Source organism: Thamnophis sirtalis, unplaced genomic scaffold (assembly GCF_051295495.1).
Source record: "Thamnophis sirtalis isolate CommonGarterSnake01/CBP01778 unplaced genomic scaffold, rThaSir2_p1.2 scaffold_10, whole genome shotgun sequence".
Taxonomy (NCBI): domain Eukaryota; kingdom Metazoa; phylum Chordata; class Lepidosauria; order Squamata; family Natricidae; genus Thamnophis; species Thamnophis sirtalis.
Genome location: NW_028261390.1, coordinates 64,148,817 through 64,167,539, shown reverse-complemented (window position 1 = coordinate 64,167,539; position 18,723 = coordinate 64,148,817). Strand labels below are relative to the sequence as shown.

General features: G+C 37.8%; 1 protein-coding gene across 7 annotated transcripts in view; it reads right to left on the bottom strand.

Annotated features, from left to right (window-relative positions):
* The window catches only part of FRYL (FRY like transcription coactivator), a 156,118-nt gene that overhangs the window by 99,895 nt on the left and 37,500 nt on the right, over positions 1-18,723 (bottom strand). The window lies entirely within an intron of this gene.

The following is an 18,723-nucleotide window of genomic DNA, read 5'->3' as shown; positions in this document are numbered from 1 at the left end:
TGTTGCCAGCTCCAACAGCCAAGACACCAGCAAAATGGCCATCTGGTTCCCAGAATTGAGCGATTCAATTTTGGCAAATTCTCCAGTACAACAAATCAAAGGGATCAGTAAATTTATTTCTGTTTATTAAATGTTGAGACCACCCATCTCACTCTCAGCAACAGTTGATGACAGCTTGAAAAACTGAAAGGAGTCAGTCTTTTGTTGATGTGCATAATTTTCTCTCTGAGTGAGCCAATCCTCATTTTCCAGAAGCAGACTCCACAAGCCCAAAATATTTGTCCTCATGAACAGTATACCAAATCAACACACTGCTGCCTAGTCAGCATCCAGTACCTTTTGTTCAAAAAGGACAAAACAAAGAAACAAAAACAAACTTAACAAGCCTGAGATACTGTTCCACCCATGAAAGCCCTTAACAGATAAGAGACAGTAAAGGAAATCTAAATCTTGAGAAAGAGGTAAGTAGAAGAGATTCAAAATATCATGCACGCACATACCCACACACCCTTCATCCCACATCAGACCCTGTTTTCCCCAAAATAAGACCTCCCTGGATAATAAGCCCAATCGGGCTTTTGAACACATGCGCTAAAATAAGCCCTCCCAAAAAATATTTAAACACATGCACAGCCGGTCCCCGCCACTTCCTCTGGTTGCTTGCCACGCAAACAATACGAAGTGAGGAGGCGAGGCTGGAGGGGGGGAAAGGGAGCGGGAACATGCCCCATGAACTCCACACGCCCTTACCTAACAGCCACTCCTACAACCCTAGCCACCGCACCCCTTCTGTTACGCTAATGACTGCCGCAAAAAGAGTGTCAGGCCCAGCAACATGCAACACAGCAGCAGCCTGAGGTGACCACTGCCTCCTGCACTTCAAAAATAATAAGACCTCCCCGAAAATAACACCAAGCGCTTATTTTTTGGGGGGGTCAAAAGAAAATAAGACCCTGTCTTATTTTCAAGGAAACATGGTATAAGAGAACACAGAGGGAAACGCTGGCAGGTACTTAAGATTCTGTTATTATAGCCCTATCAAGATTCTATTACATCTTATAAGTTCCAAGAACTATCCTACTGTGACTCAGCAGTTTGCATTAGATTTTGCGGGTGAAATCCTGTATGCTCTGAATACCACAGAAAAAAAAAGGGGGCCAGGTAAGCCTTTTCATACGCAATAATATACAAAAAGGAACAAACAGATATGGTGAAATATTGAATGCAGAGGGTGAACTTAAATCTATGCAAGAACTGGAAAAGGAAGATATAAAAATGAACTGGTTTTTCATATGTGCAAATACAATTTAGATATGACAAGGATCGTAAAGAGGAAGGTTTTTATGATAAAATAACTGAGTTAGATAAAGTTTTGATAGGTACTGATGAAAAAGTAATTTTAAAACTTTATGGACACTTACTAGAGGTTAAGTTAGTAGAAGAACCAGTTAAAGGAACTATGATAGCTTGGGGGGAAATTATGGGCATGGGATTGAATTAGAGATGTGGCAGAAATTGTGGTCTCAAAATTATAAAATGACAATGTCAGCAGCATATTAAGAAAATTTGTATAAGATGTTTTACAGGTGGCATCTACCCCCAACAAGAATAGCAAGAATGTTCAAGAATAAATCAGAAAAGTGTTGGAAATGTCATCAGACATTGGGTTCATATTACCATATGTGGTGGACTTGTGCAGAAGCTAAAAGATATTGGACTAAGATTCACAAGTGGTTGGAGAAAATGACACAAAAACATATAGACTTAAAACCAGAGATTTTTTTATTGGGAATTATACTAGAAATATACAATAGAGATTTGAAATGTTTGATTGTAAATGTTTTAACAGCAGCTAGAATTGTATTTGCAAAAAATTAGAAAAATGAGAAAATATCAATGCAGGAGGAAATTATACAAAAAATTTTGGAATGTGCGGAAATGAGTAAATTGACATTTGAAATTAGAGAACAAGAAGATGAACAATTTTACAAGGTTTGGGATTTGTTTTATCAATGGTTAGATAAAAAATCATGGTAATGGGAAAAGTGGGAGAACTTTTTATATATTAAGAATAATAGAATGATACATGCAATACTATAAGGGTTTAGCATTGTTAAACAGATTAGAACGATGTAATGGATGTATGATTTTAATATATAGTATATTCTGTTTAAAATGTAGGAATAATTGGAGTTGAATTATTGATGCAAAATGATTTATGTATGGATTCAATATTTAGAATACTTTGTTTAAAATGAAGGAATAATAATTATAGTTGAAAAATTGACACATAACAATAATGTATCTCTGTTTACCAAATGAACAATTTGTGACTCGATATATAATTGCAAATGGTGACCATGGAAAGGACGCACAAAATCTTGTAACCAAACGACACGCTATATGAAATGGAAGAAGGATGTATGTGTTTTACATTTTTGTTTGTTCTTGTTTGTTTAAAAATAAAAAAAAAATATTAAAAGGGGGGGGGGCAGGGTCAGCATTCAACCCATTCTTTACTCCTATCCATGGTGGTGGTGAATGCTTCTCCTTTGCAGCATTATGTGATTCTTCTGTCTTGATTCCAATAATCTAAAGAAAATTCATATTACATTAGGGCAGAAAATCTGGAAGTGTAATTTTTCTATCTCTGATAGAACAGATAAGTGACAACTGATAAGTGAAGTAACGGAAACTATGGATCCACTCATTTCAAACGGAAAAGACTTTCCTACAATGGGGGGGGGAACCCCTTTTCAAATAGAACAAGCTAAACATTTTCAACTCCTTTTGCACAAAACTTTCAAAATGCTGTTCCTTAGGACAACATACGCATTATTCGATATATATATTTGATGAGAGCCAAGAAGAGATGAATAAGGGGACTTGGTCAACCCGGATAAAAATGGTGACTGCTGCAATAACCGATGACTGCAATTCACCATCGTAACAAATTGCTGAATTAGACATGACTTTCCAATATAAATTATGCCTGAAATTGTTTTGCTGTCAAAAATACTGCTCTACCAATATTGCTTTGCAAGTAATTGTGGCAGGTCTGTATTGAATTTTTTTTAAAGAATAGAGAAGACTTAATAACTGCAAACCAAAGATAGTTCAAACAAGCAGGCCAATGTGCGCAGGGGGGGCACCTACGGGTGGGGTACTTGCATTGCATTCATGTTAAAAGAACCTGTGTTGCTTCAATAATCATATACTGGTCGTCCAGAATAAATAACTTGCACAGAATGACTGCAATGGCAGTTGATGATATGTTTAATGCAAATTATATATATGTGTGTGTATGTGTGGTTTTATGTCATTTATTTTTAAATTTGTATCCTTTCTTTTTGGTCAGACAATACTCAAACTGGCTTATAACAAATAAAAATATAAATTATAAAACAAACACAGAAAAATACAATTGAAATATTGTTATATTGAAGCATATCAGTATTAATCTGTATATGTATTAATAGAATGTAGACATTTACCAATTATAGTGAATGTATACTATATACATCATTTGTCTATCACTTATATCTAGATATTTACATCTACACAAATGCATGCACATAAAATATATATTATACATTGTATATATGTGTATATGAATGCATAAAGAACTAGGAAAAGAAGACACTTGACCATCCAGCTTATTTTATTTTTGTTTTGGCATTGTAACAATGACTAAGGAACAAGCAGTATTCCTAAAGGCATGATTCTGCCTTTTCATTGTGTTAAAAAAAACACCTCAAGGAGACCAAGAATGAAACAAAGTCAAGAGGTGAGTAAATATGCTTAGTTTTGTTGAAAGAAATGCTTACACTTTTTTAAGGGCATATAATATATAGGGCAGGAAATGGAAAAGCACAATAGACATAAAATTTTCTATGAACATTTATACAACACAAGTATCTTTGAGATGTAGTTATAGATAGGTAAATAGACTCACATACATTGCTGAGTTAAAACAGAAATAGATTATGTATGCATTTTAGACAGCATACAAACTTGGCCTTTGGGGGTTCACTTATCTTTTGCCAAAATTACACTACCAGTAGAAAACAACGAACATCATCATTACAAAATCCAGCATTTTGTAAAGGCCAGAATGGCAAAAACAGTAACAGTAACCAATAATTCTGAAAAACATTATTTAAAAAAAAATATCTAAAAAGCCATTATGAGAGATTATCACATAGGCCCAATTATTTTTCTTCTATCTTTTCTCTGTCTATAGCTTTCATAGACTTTAAAGTCCCCCCCTCCTTGATTTACCATAAGGCTAGCATATTTTACTATAATCATATTTCTTTCTCTATTCAGAATTTGATAAGACTCTTAAATAACCTGAGCACAAGAGGAAGATGTTTTGATATAAATATCTTTTTTTAATACCTAACTTCTTTTATGCTTTTTACATTTGCAATTCTGATTTACAGCCTGCTTGTGTAACCACAGTGCAATCAGGCAGTTTAGTTATATGTAGACACAGTTATTTAATATATCTGCAATTCGGTGTACATTGTTTTGAACTCTAAACCATATGTCATATAATATTTAATATGCAATACAGTTCAATGAAAATTTAGTGTACTCCACAGATTATTTTCCAGCTATTAATCAAAGAATGGTTTTGAGAATAGCTTCATACATTATACTAAGCCATAGTGCATTTCGTTCAATTTTGACTTTGGACATGTTATGAATAGTGTTTTCTTCAAAAACTTAGGAAACAGTTAATTCAAATAGCAAGTCTAAAAGAGATCTGATAATGATGTTTATTAGAAAGAACAATGCTACAACTCAATAAATTCCTGCAATTGTTTTACCTTCAAACAAGATATTTGTAGATATTACGACAGCAATGGCAGTGGTGGCGATGGTGGCTGGCAATGGGTTAGGATGTTTGCTGCTATTTTAAGGGCTGGGCAGGCTGCATTTCCTCATTGTTTTGTGAGAACTGACTAGCAGTATAATATATAAAATTTTAATTTGTTCAACAACTCTATTAAAATTGGGATCCAAATCCCGTGATTAAATTAAACATTATCAAAAAAAAATTAAATCTACAGTAAACTATTCCTGCTGTCTAAATAGAGCAATGTTATCTTCTAATAAATTGTGAAATGGCGTAAAAATGGAAACAGAGAAACTGGGAACCACTGATTCTTAAGTCAAGTAGAAACAATATATAAACACTGAACAAGTATCTCTTATTCTCAAGACTAAGAAGGCGGCGGCCTAGAATTTTAATCCCAAGAATGACACGTATTTACTGGTTTTGATTTCTATATTCAACAACAGGCAATACATATAGGCAATTGGGTTACAATAGCAATGGGGACTACATTTCTGTCACTAAGTGATGCGGTTATAAAACACAATGCCATTGCTATTGTTAACTGAAACCCACCAATCATTAGCTGAGGACCCAACTCAACCCAAGCCATTCCCTCCCAAGCCTCAGTTCTTCTTGGGTAAGGGACTGCCTCTCTTTCATTCTCCCAACCATCAGTTCTCCTCCAACTCTACCCTTCTGGCCATCCTGCCCCCTACTGACATTCAGAGGAAGGGACCAACAATCAGTAGTCACTTCCAGAATTACTGGATGAACTACTGTATGAGCAGGTGCTGGCCGAGGCAATAGGGCTGTCCAGTAATCATCTAAAGATGAGGAAATTGATCTGCCATCCCTTCCCAGCGCAAGGACTTGCCACGCTGAGTGGATAAGTAACCAAGGAGCTCTGTGAACCTCACCCTTCCAAATGATAAGTACATTGGAGCTTGCTTCAGTTAAAGAGCCTCTGCTTTGTCAATAACCGTCCCTAAACTCCTACTCCATGCACCTTCATTGCACCTGCAAGCCTCCTGACCTTGATTATGGATCTGGACTGGCTGATAAACCTTCTACAAAGTTTTGACTCTTGGATGTAGCCGGACCATTTTTCTGTCCAGCGTTTTGGATTGGAATTTTTTAAAGGAAACGGGCTAACTTTGGGAGACTTGTTTCTCCACCGGTGAGCCTGTGTGTTTGCACTGACGTTTTTCTTGCTGCTCATTTATTTTACCATTCAGTAAAGTTTTGTTAACTACCTCTGTGTGTGCTTCTCCTAGGACAGGACACTTATACAGCTACTTGCTGCACCCTCCCAAAGTTAGCATCTGGTGGTTTGTTTTTTTGCATGCTACCCAAGGAGCCGCAGCCTGGCTTAGTGGCTCCACTCCCAACTGTCCTGAAGACCCTCCACTCCACCCCAGAAGCCTTCCAAAACCTTATGGGAGGGCCAATTTGCTTAAAGGCAGGGTGACCTCAGCTTTGCAGAAGGGCTGAGCCAGGTGTGCTTGGTCAGCAGTGGGAGCAAGAAGACAAAAGATCAGATGAGAGAAGGGGGAGTTGCCCAATCTCTATGTCCTCTGAGATCCCAAGTGCAGGTGGGCTACTAAGCACCTGACCATGTAGGTGCTGCTGTTGCTGTAATTTTTGGTGCAGGGGTAAGTACAATTTGTTCAGCTCTGCTATAACATCAAACAGTCGCTGAGCAAATGGTTATAAAATGAGAAGCCCCCGTATATGGCTGGCCTGCTATAAAAAGGCTTATCAGTTGGTGTCATGTGGTGAAATTTCTGTTGCAAACCAATTCCTTAAAGAGAAAGCTAAGTTTTCTTTCTGTAGTTGTGCCGAATGTGACAAGGGCAGGTGGAAAATGCACCAACACTTCTGAGAAGTTCCTTCCAGTAAAGCAAAAGAGCAATTTTAGAAATAAAATAATCAACTTGGAAACAATACAAGATTACTTCATGGTTGGGAACAGGAGCCAACAGAGTGGTCATCTGGTGTGGCAACACCCTTAGCATTGAGGGAGTTGTTACACTAACACTTTAAACAAGCAGAAAATAAACTGTGTATCTGCATGAACAGCAAGCATAAATTTGGAGCCATGAAGCCTATTAATGATTCATTATATGTTGATTGCAATGTAGAGTAAAGGCAATGCATGCAAAGGAACTAAAACTTTACTGCTCATAAAAGGATATTCAGGTGTCAACGTTTCTATATGGTTTTAGGGATTCATAAAATATCAGGTAAGAAAATATCTCTTTAATTTTCAAAAATAGCTTATAACAAACTAAATTTCAAGATAAAATGAGACCAACTGTCATGTAGTATACTATATACCAAATCTATTCAAATGGCATTTGAAAGCATCATTAAATTGTGCAGTCAAAAATATTTTTAGAAGTTTCAGGAAAGGTATCACTTGATATATTTGAAGAAGATGCATGATAATAATAAGGGGATAAGGGTGCATTCTACACAGGGAAACTGCCACAAAGGATATGTTTGTGTGTGTGTGTGTGTGTGTGTGTGTGTGTGTGTGTGTGTACGTACCTATTTTCCAAAGCACCAGAAGACAAGAAACAGTGGATGGAAACTAATCAAGGAGAAAACCAACCTGGAATTAAGGCAAAACTTTCTAACAGTGAGGACTATTAACCAGTTTGCCTCCAGAAACTGTGGGTCCATCATCACTGGAGGTTTTTAAGAAGAGACAGGATAGTCTCTTGTCTGAAATGGTATAGGATCTCCTGCTTGAGCCGAGGGTTGAACTAGAAGACCTCCAAGGTCCCTTCCAACTCTATTCTGATTGACTGAAAGCCCAATCTTAAATGTTCTTTAACTGCCTAAAGTATGGCAATTAGCAAGGGCACTTAGTGAAGAAGCCTCATCAAGGGTGACGTAGGAAGATGATTCTGAGTTATAAAAAAAAAAAGACATAGGAGAGAAAGAACTACTCTGTGCCAAGCCCAATTTTCACCTCATTAACTTTGAGTGGAAGTATATTTGGATGTGAACCTGAAATGAAGATAATTGTGCTTGGGAGTTCTGCTGAACCATCCCAAGGAAAAGCTGCAGTTCAGCAGAACCAAATATAGAACATTTTGATTCTAGCTTATGGAGAGCATAGGGAAGGACTGGCATACCATCCCCTTCTCCTTCATATGGCATGAGAATTGATAGACCCATCTTTCCAATGTCTCCCTTTCTCTAGCTCCCCTTAGCTGATGGTCCCAGTGGTGTCTTTGGCTTTTCTTGCTGTCTGTCACTTTCAGATACAACTGGAACAACATTAATATCTGATGTAGACCTGGACCAGCTACAATTAGTTGTACCATGTTCAAAATCCTTTGTGCACAGAATGTTTTTTTCCTTATCGCTATAATAAACCCACAAAGCAAGTAAAACCATTCTTGGGATTCTCCCCCAGCAGCCTAATGGTAAATATAGGTGTGTGTGTGTGTGTGTGTGTGCGTGTGTGTGTGTGTGTGTGTATAAATAGCGAAAGAAAGACCAAAAAAAGTACCGTATTTTTCGGAGTATAAGACGCATCTTCCCCCCTAAAAGTGGGGGGAAATTTAGGTGCATCTTATAGACCGAATACAGGCATTTTTGGCCTCTCAAACATGTTTTTGCCCTCTCTGGCCACCAGAAGCACTCTGCAGTATTCCACACAGTCCGTTTTTGCCAAAAATGGTCCCGTTTTTGCCAAAACACTTGTTTTTGGCCTGCAGCGTGCTTCTGGGGCCCGGGGGGGGGGGTTTGACACACGGAGGCCAAAAACTATATTTTTTTTGTTTTCCTCCTGTAAATTTGGATGCCTCTTATAGTCTGAAAAATACAGTATTCATTGAGTTAACAGATATTTAAAATAAATTAACTGAAAAACAAGGCACCCTACTTCCTAATTAATTGACCCAATCTCTTTCTATAAATAATTTTCTTATATAAATACATAAACAAGCACAAATTAAAACAAAACTGACAGAAAGGGAATATGTAAAAAGAAAGGGAAGGGGGATAAAAGAGGGAAAAGCCTTATTTGTTTCAATAAGGGTCAAATTCAACAAATGAACAGCTCATTGGAAGCAACAATAAATTTTTAGATAAATCTTCAAGGTATTCTTGTTATTGCAATTTATATCTCTTGTCTATTTATTTTGTAAGATCACTTCATACATTATTATTTTAAGATGAAAATTAGTGGTAATAACTTTCATGAAATACTAGCAGAACAACTTGAATTTGGTATTATTTGCCTTCACACAGTTAAAATTTACAGTCAGTCTTGTATCTTCAGCCTATGCAATATATATTCACCAGATACCATTATTATATTCTACAGGAATATTTACTTATGAAAATAAATTTCTGTATGTTACACAATTCTGGAAGCACATACTTCATTATTTCATGTATTGTTCTGGTTCATGCGCATTCATCACATAGGTTTATAATTAATGTAATTTTTCAAGGGTGTGATGTAACATTGCTGTGGCTAATCTGGTATGTGCCTAGAAACATGATCACCTGAGAACCCTGGATATAAAGTTTTGAATTTTTTCTGTAGCTGGTCTAAGAATGAAGAAAGAATTAAATTAAAAAAAAAACAGAATAAAAGCATTAGTAATTTTTTTAAAAAGATCAATATCATTTGTTTTGTTCTAAATGAATAAAAGAATCACAAGAAAATGATATGTCACTATTCTTCATGGACTCTCAGTATTATACATATGGGATAATAGCACACGGGTTTGCATTGGTGTTCTTTAATACAACAGAGAACAATTGTTTCACCAAAGATTATGCTTCCCTGGGCATGGATGCATAAATCAGCCACAGACGCTCAATGGATGATTTTGGGCCTGTCACATCCTCTCAGCCCAACCTACCTCAAAGGATTGTTGTTGTAGGCAAAAAAATGGGAACCACCCCTGAATGAAAAAGTGGAATATAAATCCCTTCCCCTTCTATAGCCCTAAATTCAACTTCCAGATTGATTGATTAATTCCTTCTTCAAATAGTTTGAGTTTCCCATAGGTAGAGATATTGCTGTGCAGCAAATATAAAGGCAGTATTAATTCACATGATCCTTACAGATGTTTTAAAACATCCAGTATCTGGAGGGGAAAGCAGAAGGTAGCCTCTTAAGGGCCTCATAGTTTTATAACTGGTTGCCTGGAAAAGCTGGCAGATGCCATGTCCTGAAATTTGGTTGGGAAATCTAGGGAGCTGCCAAATGGATGCTGTTATGAGGACTATAGAAATTTTTCCTAGATTGGCCTACTGTTCACAACAAAAAGCATGCTCTGCCTTAGTGTTTTTCTGTCCATCTCCTGACTTGTTAATGTTGCTTAGACGATCCATTTGCTTTCTCTCTCCTATTCCACTATCTGATAATTATTATTCTGATTATCCAGTGCAAATCTCAGGTTTTCTTGGGCTTAACGGATGCTGACTTTTCAGCCTGGCCGCATCCTGTTTTGCACAAGTGCAGTATCCCATTATTCCCAGGAGTCAGCAATGAATCAAGCCCAGGATGCACCAATTTAATGCTGATATATGATTGACATCAACATCAAGCAAAGGCTGGTACAAAAATTCTCACCAATATTTCATTTTTGATAACGTTACAATAAAAATTAGTAAGATGCCACCCTCTTTCAATTTTATGAATGAAATAAAGGGCTAGCTTAACTGCTAAATAGCTGCAATACTCAGCTTGTTTAACAGAATGTTCCCGATGCAAAAAGAATTGCTGGCAGAGACGCAGCATCCTGAATCTAGGCCTTATGAATACCACCCTATTGTTATAAGTGGAAAAAAAAGTGCAACTACAATCAAACCCCAGCCTAGCCTGGCCACAAAGTTCTGCCAGCTAAGCAAACTTTTTTTTTTTTAAAGTGATGGAACAATGCTCCTGAGTTTATACCTTCAGTCATTTCAGCATAGATAATTATAGAATCTGTACAAATTTCTATAGTGCCTTTACATTCACAATATAACAAAAATTCCTGAGAAATTCTGGAAAGACTAAGATGATAAAGTCCTAAAGGTATACAAGTTAAAATTAAACAATGTCTCATTTCGTACCACACTGATCAGTGCTGTTTCTTAGCAAACAAAGCTTCAATAAATAATATGACTGCTTATAGTTATAGTTCTCCAATAACAAGACAAAACTAATATTTTATGGTGGATAGATTACAGAGGGGAAACACCCTTGTTTAATGTATACACTTTTAAGTTAAATGCATAACCAATGGTCAACGGTTGTTGTTTTTTAATTTAAAATTAGTAGCTTAGAATTCAATAATGCAAGGTGTTCATTAATCTATCTCTGGCAGGAAAACTGTACAAATGTCTGTCTTTTTGAGAAAACAGCAATTATTCTTTTTAACTGCAGACCCAACTATTAACTATTCAAACATCCTTGAGATCAATTTTATATTAAGGATTGCTAAATATTCTTATCCTAAATACTAAATGTTAAATTGCTAGTGCTCCTATTAATCACAACTCTATGCAAAAAAGGATAGTGCATGGTTGTAACTGATTTTTGGATTATATCAAAACACTAGTCACCGTGTGGAGAAACCCATACCCTTGGCCTTTGTTCCATCCCAACCGTAAGTCATACATGGTAAAGAATTGTGGGTTTACATAGAAAAGTTTGTATTACTTCTTAAAAATTACTTTTAACAAAAGGCCATTATAAATAGCTTTCCCACCAGCTGGCAATCTAAAATATATCTAAAAGTTATATCATCAATATTAAAAATTAGATTCAAAAATTGAATGAACTGAATTTGTGATATGAAGAGCATTTAGCATAAAATTAGAACAGGGGTTCTCAAACGATAGGTTGAAACCACTCAAGGGAGTCATGAGGAACTTAAGAGGCAAATCAGAAAATCAAAACCTCGAGTTCTGACAGCACTGCTTTTTTGTCTATGACTATTTTGGTTTAGTGAATGTAAATCTATTTAGATGCTAACTAGAAAGGTTGGTACATTCCACTTTCTCTTCTGGAGTTCCAATTTTTATCTAGGGTATCTATGCTCCTCAAAGCCATGAGGTCAAAAGGGGTTTTTAAGATCAAGAGGGGGTTTTCTCCCCTTCCATTACTTGATTTAGACAAATGCTTCCCAAGAATTGGGATAGAACTATTCTTTGGAAAACATAAACATCAATTATATAATTATACACACATTTTAACATATAAAAACAGTACAGCTGATTTTGCTACAAAGCATATTTTGTCCTGAATTGAACTATGGAATAGCATTAGACAAGACGCAGAACCCTGCAGAGCCTGGGATTTAAACTGTCACTTCCCTTTAAAAGAAACTGCTACATTTTTTAAAACACAGAAATATATACAGACATTGCAGGGTTATTTATTTTAAAAAAGAAGAAGAATATGCTGCAATTGACTGTATCTCCCATTTCCACAACTTAACATTCAAAAATTAGCATGCAGGTAACTCTCATGATGTGGATGCCTCATCCAAAGCAATATACTTACAGCTGCTGTTCCATAACTTTAGTAGGGATTTAATGTTAATTTCAAAAAGCACAGAGTCTTGTAGGCTCAACATCATGTTTCAGAGCTGCTGCAGCTGTAATTTTGTTGGTGTATCTTGTCTACCAGTCACCCCGTTTTTGCTCACAGACCAACAGAGTTTTGGCCCATAGCATCAGTATTTCATTACCATGCAGCCTTCGAGTGACGCACCACTATAGTAGAAATGCTGCTGAATGCAGATGACCTTCAGTAAGGAAAATAAAGTTCCCATGCTTGTCACAAAAGGACATCTTTCAGGATACTCATATTTCTTGATGACACACACTGGTCCCAAGATAAGACAAAATAAATAAAAATAAAAAATAAAATGCAGCTGAAGCCGAAGCTTTTAGTCACGTTGCTCTTGAAAACTTCAAATGGCAACTTACTGTAACAGCTCTTATTGCTATTCTGTTTGCAAATTGCAAACAAAACATTTATGTGATCCCAACTTTAGAATCACTATTCTTACATTTATCAAGTCCAAAATTCTATGCGACCAGTCAATAAGTAGGAATTTCTGCCTCTTCTTCAATTATCCTCACCCACCTATTTCCCCATCTCTGTCCTTTTGAGTGCCCTACGTTCTCTCAAGCATTTCAGATGCGATTTGGAGGATGGCATAAGCGGCCTTGGAAAGAAGGCCTGGCATGGCTAGCAGCTACCTTAGATAGGGTCAGGTCAAGAATGCCTCCTCAGCAGTGGATAGAAGATGGGTAAAGCCATCTGGGGGCCTAGGAGGCGCTGCAGAGTACAGGGAAGTGGGGATTACTGGAGCCTTGCTTTATGGAAGCTGACTGCAGTGTGGGGCTTGAGGCAACACTCCTCAGGAATAGTGCTGGAGCTGAAGTTACAGGCACAAGCACTTCAGCAGTCCCAGCCATCCACCCCTGCTCCTCTACTAAAAATGGAAGGGGAGGTGACTAATTTTTAAGACCAAACCCCAAGCATAAACCCCAAGGCAACAAATCAGGCAATGAGGAAGGGAGCTGTGAGAAGGAAGATCTTGGGTATAAAACAGGAGATGTAGGAAGCAAATGCAGGATAAGAGCTCAGATGCCTACTAGCCAATGCTGAGAGTTTGGGGGACAAACAAGGAGAACTTGAAAGTCCTAGGTAGGACATAGGGGCAGGTACAATATTGTTGCCATTACAGAAACTTGCTGGGATGGAACCCATGACTGGAATGTACTGCTAGAAGGATATATAAATTGTTCATTAAAAAAAACCCAGACTGTTGTGGCCCACCAGCAGAGCTGACAGCAGATTTGGACAGTGAGGAGGTTGGGGAGGAAGATGGGCCAGTCCTGGAGTCTGGGGAAGACTTTGATGAGGGCTCTGTGTCGGAGGCAGAGGGGGGGCCAGAGCCGTATGCCAGTTATCAGCTGCCTTCAGAGTCAGACATCAGTGAAGCAGACGAACAGCTGGAGCCTGTTCCCAGGGTGCGCATGTGCAAAGTTGCCAGATGAAGGGAACAGCTAAAGAACAGGGGTCGACTTGGGAGTAAGGCCACAGGTGGACAATAATAGCAGTTAGACTTATATACCGCTTCATAGGGCTTTCAGCTCTCTCTAAGCGGTTTACAGAGTCAGCATATTGCCCCCAACAACAATCTGGGTCCTCATTTTACCCACCTCGGAAGGATGGAAGGCTGAGTCAACCTTGAGCCGGTGAGATTTGAACAGCCGAACTACAGAACTGCAGTCAGCTGAAGTAGCCTGCAATGCTGCATTTAACCACTGCGCCACCTCGGCTCTATCAATAAATGCCCCCTCCCATAGGGAATAAAAGAGGAGCGAAAGGGGAGTGGAGTTTGCAAGAGACAATTAGTTCACTTAATTGGTTCATGACTCTCTGAAACCATAAGTACGTTTCCAAACTTTCGGTTGGGCTGTTGGGGCTGTTTTTTGCCCTCCCCAGGCTTCAGAAAAGTCTCTGGAAGGCTTTCCTGAAGCCAGGGGAGGGCAAAAACGGCCTCCCCCGCCCCCCGCAGAAGCCCTCTGGAAGCCAGAAATGGATCATTTCCGAACCTCAGGTTGGCCTGTTGGGCCCATTTTTTGCCCTCCCCAGCCTCCGGAAGTTTTCCTAAAACCTGGGTTGGGCGAAAAATGGCCCCAACAGCCTAACCGGAAGTTCAGAAATGATGTTTCCAGTTTCTGGTGGGTGGGAGAGACCATTTTGGCCCTCCCCTGGCTTTAGGAAAGCCTCCGAAGCCTGGGGAGCAGTCGCCCATGCATGCATTGGGGGGGGGGTGTCGCACGCATGCACAGGTGGGCAGGGAGTATTGAGTGGGCACGCACACACAATTTTGGCATGCCATAAGAAAAAGGTTCGCCATCACTGACGTATATTGCCAGATTCACCACTGGTTATGAGGATCTCAGTGACCCAAAACAGATTTCAATGTCATTAATGGGATGTAATCAAGTCTCTCTCCTAGAGAAGCAACCTAAGCCAGTAACAATTATTTGTATGGTTTGCATTCATTTGCAATGTGGGCAAATTTCAACTATATACCTTTTACCAAAACAGACAATGAGTAACTATTAGAAGGTAGAATTTCTCCACCGCATTTCAAAACAAACTCTTCATTCCACTGCAAGGTTTCAACACAATTCTGTGCAGGCACATCACCCGGGCCTGGGTCATCAGAAATCCTTTCCTGTTCTAGACAATTTTAGAAACTTTTCACGCTGAGAATAGCTGGAGGGAAAATGATTCCATCCCCAGAAAAGGCCATTTTACAGCGATTTATAAAAACGGAATCAGATACCTAAATGGCTAGTTTACTTTCTTTGTCTAGAGGCTTTTTTTCTTGAGCAGTTATTTTGGTTCATTTAAAGGTTTACTTTCTTGAATAACCCATTGTTAAAACAAAGCTTCCCTTAATACCGTATGCAGAATATTTGCAATATACTTTATAATTAATGATACATCTACCAAATAGATTATCACCGTGGAAAAATCCCCAAGGCACTCCTTTATTTACTGTCTTTAAATATATATACTGCTTTGAGCTTTTTGCACATTGCTGCCTCAATTTTGAAGACAATTCTCAATCGTAATAATTCTTTTAGACATCTATGTGAAAGAAAAACACATAGAAAACACATAAAGACATTTATCTATAACAATAAATATTATATACATATACTATTTATTAATTTATAAGCAATATTAATTTATAGGGTTTGCAAGACGTTGTTATATCCATATCCAATATTTCATTCTTTTAAAGAAACCAAAATATACAATTGCAATTACAATTTGCAATTAGATATATAATTTCATGTGTTAAAAGATTTTGTTTCTCTAAATATTAAAAAAAAATAGTTAAAAGCTAGCTAGATACTGGAAAACTGAAGCTGGTGAGGCAAAAGTTACGATACTTAGTCCAAGCCGATGATTTGCATCCTGCATTGGTTCCTTATCAGCTTCCAAGTGCAATCTAAAATGCTGGTTTTGACTTACAAAAAGCCCTTTGTGGCTTGATGCTCAAATACCTGCAGAATTATCCTCTTCGGCACATTTGATCTGCTAATTGGCTCTTAACAGAAAGTGCCTTGAATTCTCCATTAATGCAAAGGGGGGGCTGAGAGCTGCAGGCACTGTTTTTTTCAGTAGAGATTCCTGTGCTATGGAACCACCTTGTTCTGGAAATTAGATTGTTCTCTACATTATTGGCCTTCTGCAATTTAAAAAAAATGAATTATTTTGGAAAGTGAATGAATTGTTTTATTGTTGCCTGAATTTATTCTTCACGTTAAAATATTGAATGTTTTATTGTATTATTATATTTTATTTGACTATTAAAATATAAACATAGAGCTTGATTCATAGTAGATCTCTGCAGAATAATTTCTTCCTGCAATAAAGCAACTAGTCCATTTGAGTTAAGACCTTACTTAGTTACAAAATCTGTGGTAACTTCCAGTGAGCGGAAATTATTGTTATGTCCCAAAGAGAAATTTGACAAAAATGTTACTTTTTTCATTGTTGCTATTCTACATTCAAAACCGTGCTTAATTTTTTTATCCACTATTTCAATAAATGTAAACAGCATATTCAAAAGTAAAGATAGTATTTTTCATTGCTTATCAGTACTCCATTCACACATAACAGCAATAATTACATTCTCACATTTAAAACATTATTACAAAAGATTCTGTTTTCAATTTTATTTGTTACCTGTCTCAAGTCCCTATCTTCTAGCAATATTTCACTAGTAATTCAGCAGTTTATGACTGCATGCCTTAGGAACATTTCATTGCATTATCAGGATACGAAAATAGAAATAAGCAGATAATTTAAAGAGGATTCAGCTTCCGTCTACTATTCTAAAAAGCAGGATTGTAGACTACAATAAATCTATGTTTCATAAGTTCACATAGTTTTTGGCTAGCAATAAAGCAAACTGAATTGGACAAATTCTAATGACACAAGAGTTTGGCAGCATTTAGACAGTTCAAATACAGGATTAATCTTCAACCAAGCAATTAGAATACTTTTATGTCTTTTATCTCAATTGCTCAACCAAGGAGATTACATCCTACATAAACGTTAAAAACCTTTGGTTTCCTTTATTGCTTAAGATTGCCACCTGCAGTTTTGCTATCCCATCATACATATAATATTTCAGCTTGAAAATCAGAAATACCAACTATAAGATTCAGAAAGTGGGGAAAAATTCCACTTTTCCCCCAAAGTTTTCTTGATTCTAAATTCGCCACAGCTCAAAGATATTATGAAAAAAGCTCTGCACAAATCACTATTCTCTTCACAAATGTGCAATAGGCACTTAGAACCAAACTAAAAGATTTTTCAGATTAACACTAACAGTACACACACATTAAACACAGCCATTTGCGTCATGGTTAATCTACAGCAATGCGACACTGAAATGGTGGGGAGGGAATTAAGACTTTATGTCCGTGGTATTTTCCCAGATGAAAATATTACCCTTCCTCTCCCTAAGTATCATGTCCTACAGAAGATTGCTACTGGCTCCACCAGTAATAGGTGGCTTCCTTTCTGAGCAACAATTCAGAAGCTATTCTTTTGGGAAATCATAGACACAAAATATAAAAAATGAAAATTGGAATCACCTAGTCAAGCCCACTGTAGGAATCCTCTACTAAAGCATCCCCAACAGATGGCCATCCAGATTTTGCTTAGACGCCTCAAGCAAAAGAGAATCAACATAGCTGTTGTTCTGCTGTTGAACTCTACATATTTGGAAATATTTTGATATAAAATCTGCTTCATTGCAATCCACTGTTCCCTGTTCTGCTTTCTGGAATAGCTCTGAACAATTCTATTCTGTCTAAAAAAAATTAAAAAGAAAAGATAGTTTCTTGCATACTCAAATGTCTGGATTTCAATACTCCTGCCCTCTGGGGTCTGGCTAGTTCTTTTAGTTAAATCCTTGCATTCCATTCAAATGTTTTGTCCCAACAAGTTATGAAAAGCTCAAATGAAGACATCAAAATGCAATCTGGATGGGGCAAAAACGGACTGTGACTCAACCCTAGCAAGACGAAGTGGCTATGGGTATCTGGACCTCCCTGGAGACCAAGATTTTCCATCTCTGGTTCTGGATGGGGGGGCACTACCCCAAACAGACTTGGTGTGTGCAATCTGGAGGCCCTCCTACACTTGTGGCTTCGAAGAGCTGGCGGCAGCTGTGGCCAGGAGGGCCTTTGCACACCTTCAGGTGGTACATCTGTTGTGCCCTGCTCACAGTAACTCAAGCCCTTGTAACCTGCTAATTAGACTACTGCAATATGCTCTACATAGGACTGCCCTTGAAGACCATTTGGAAACTTCAACAGGTGCGGAATGCTGCCACGTGTCTGATTACCAGTGTGTTTCCAAGTACAATTCAAGGTGTTATCACCCATCTCCTCCCACCTATGACTGCAGGACTGTAACTTTGTTGCTTGTATCCTTACTATTTATATTGATATTGTTTCCTGGTTGCTTATTTGTATCCTATGACAATCATTAAATATTGTACCTGATGATTCTTGACGAATGTATCTTGTCTTTTTATGTACACTGAGAGCATATGCACCAAAGACAAATTCCTTGTGTATCCAATCACACTTGGCCAATAAAGAATTCAATTCCATTCCGTTCTATTCTGAAATAGAATAGGCATGCTGCAGACCCCATCAGTCAAAGAATGTCATTTGGCGGGAACTAGAAGGTGAGCTTTTTCTGCAGCGGCCCCTGCTCAATGGAACATCCTTCCTTCACAGATTAGAATGGCCTCGACAAACCTCGCTAGGCTACAAGTCCAGGTGTCACATGT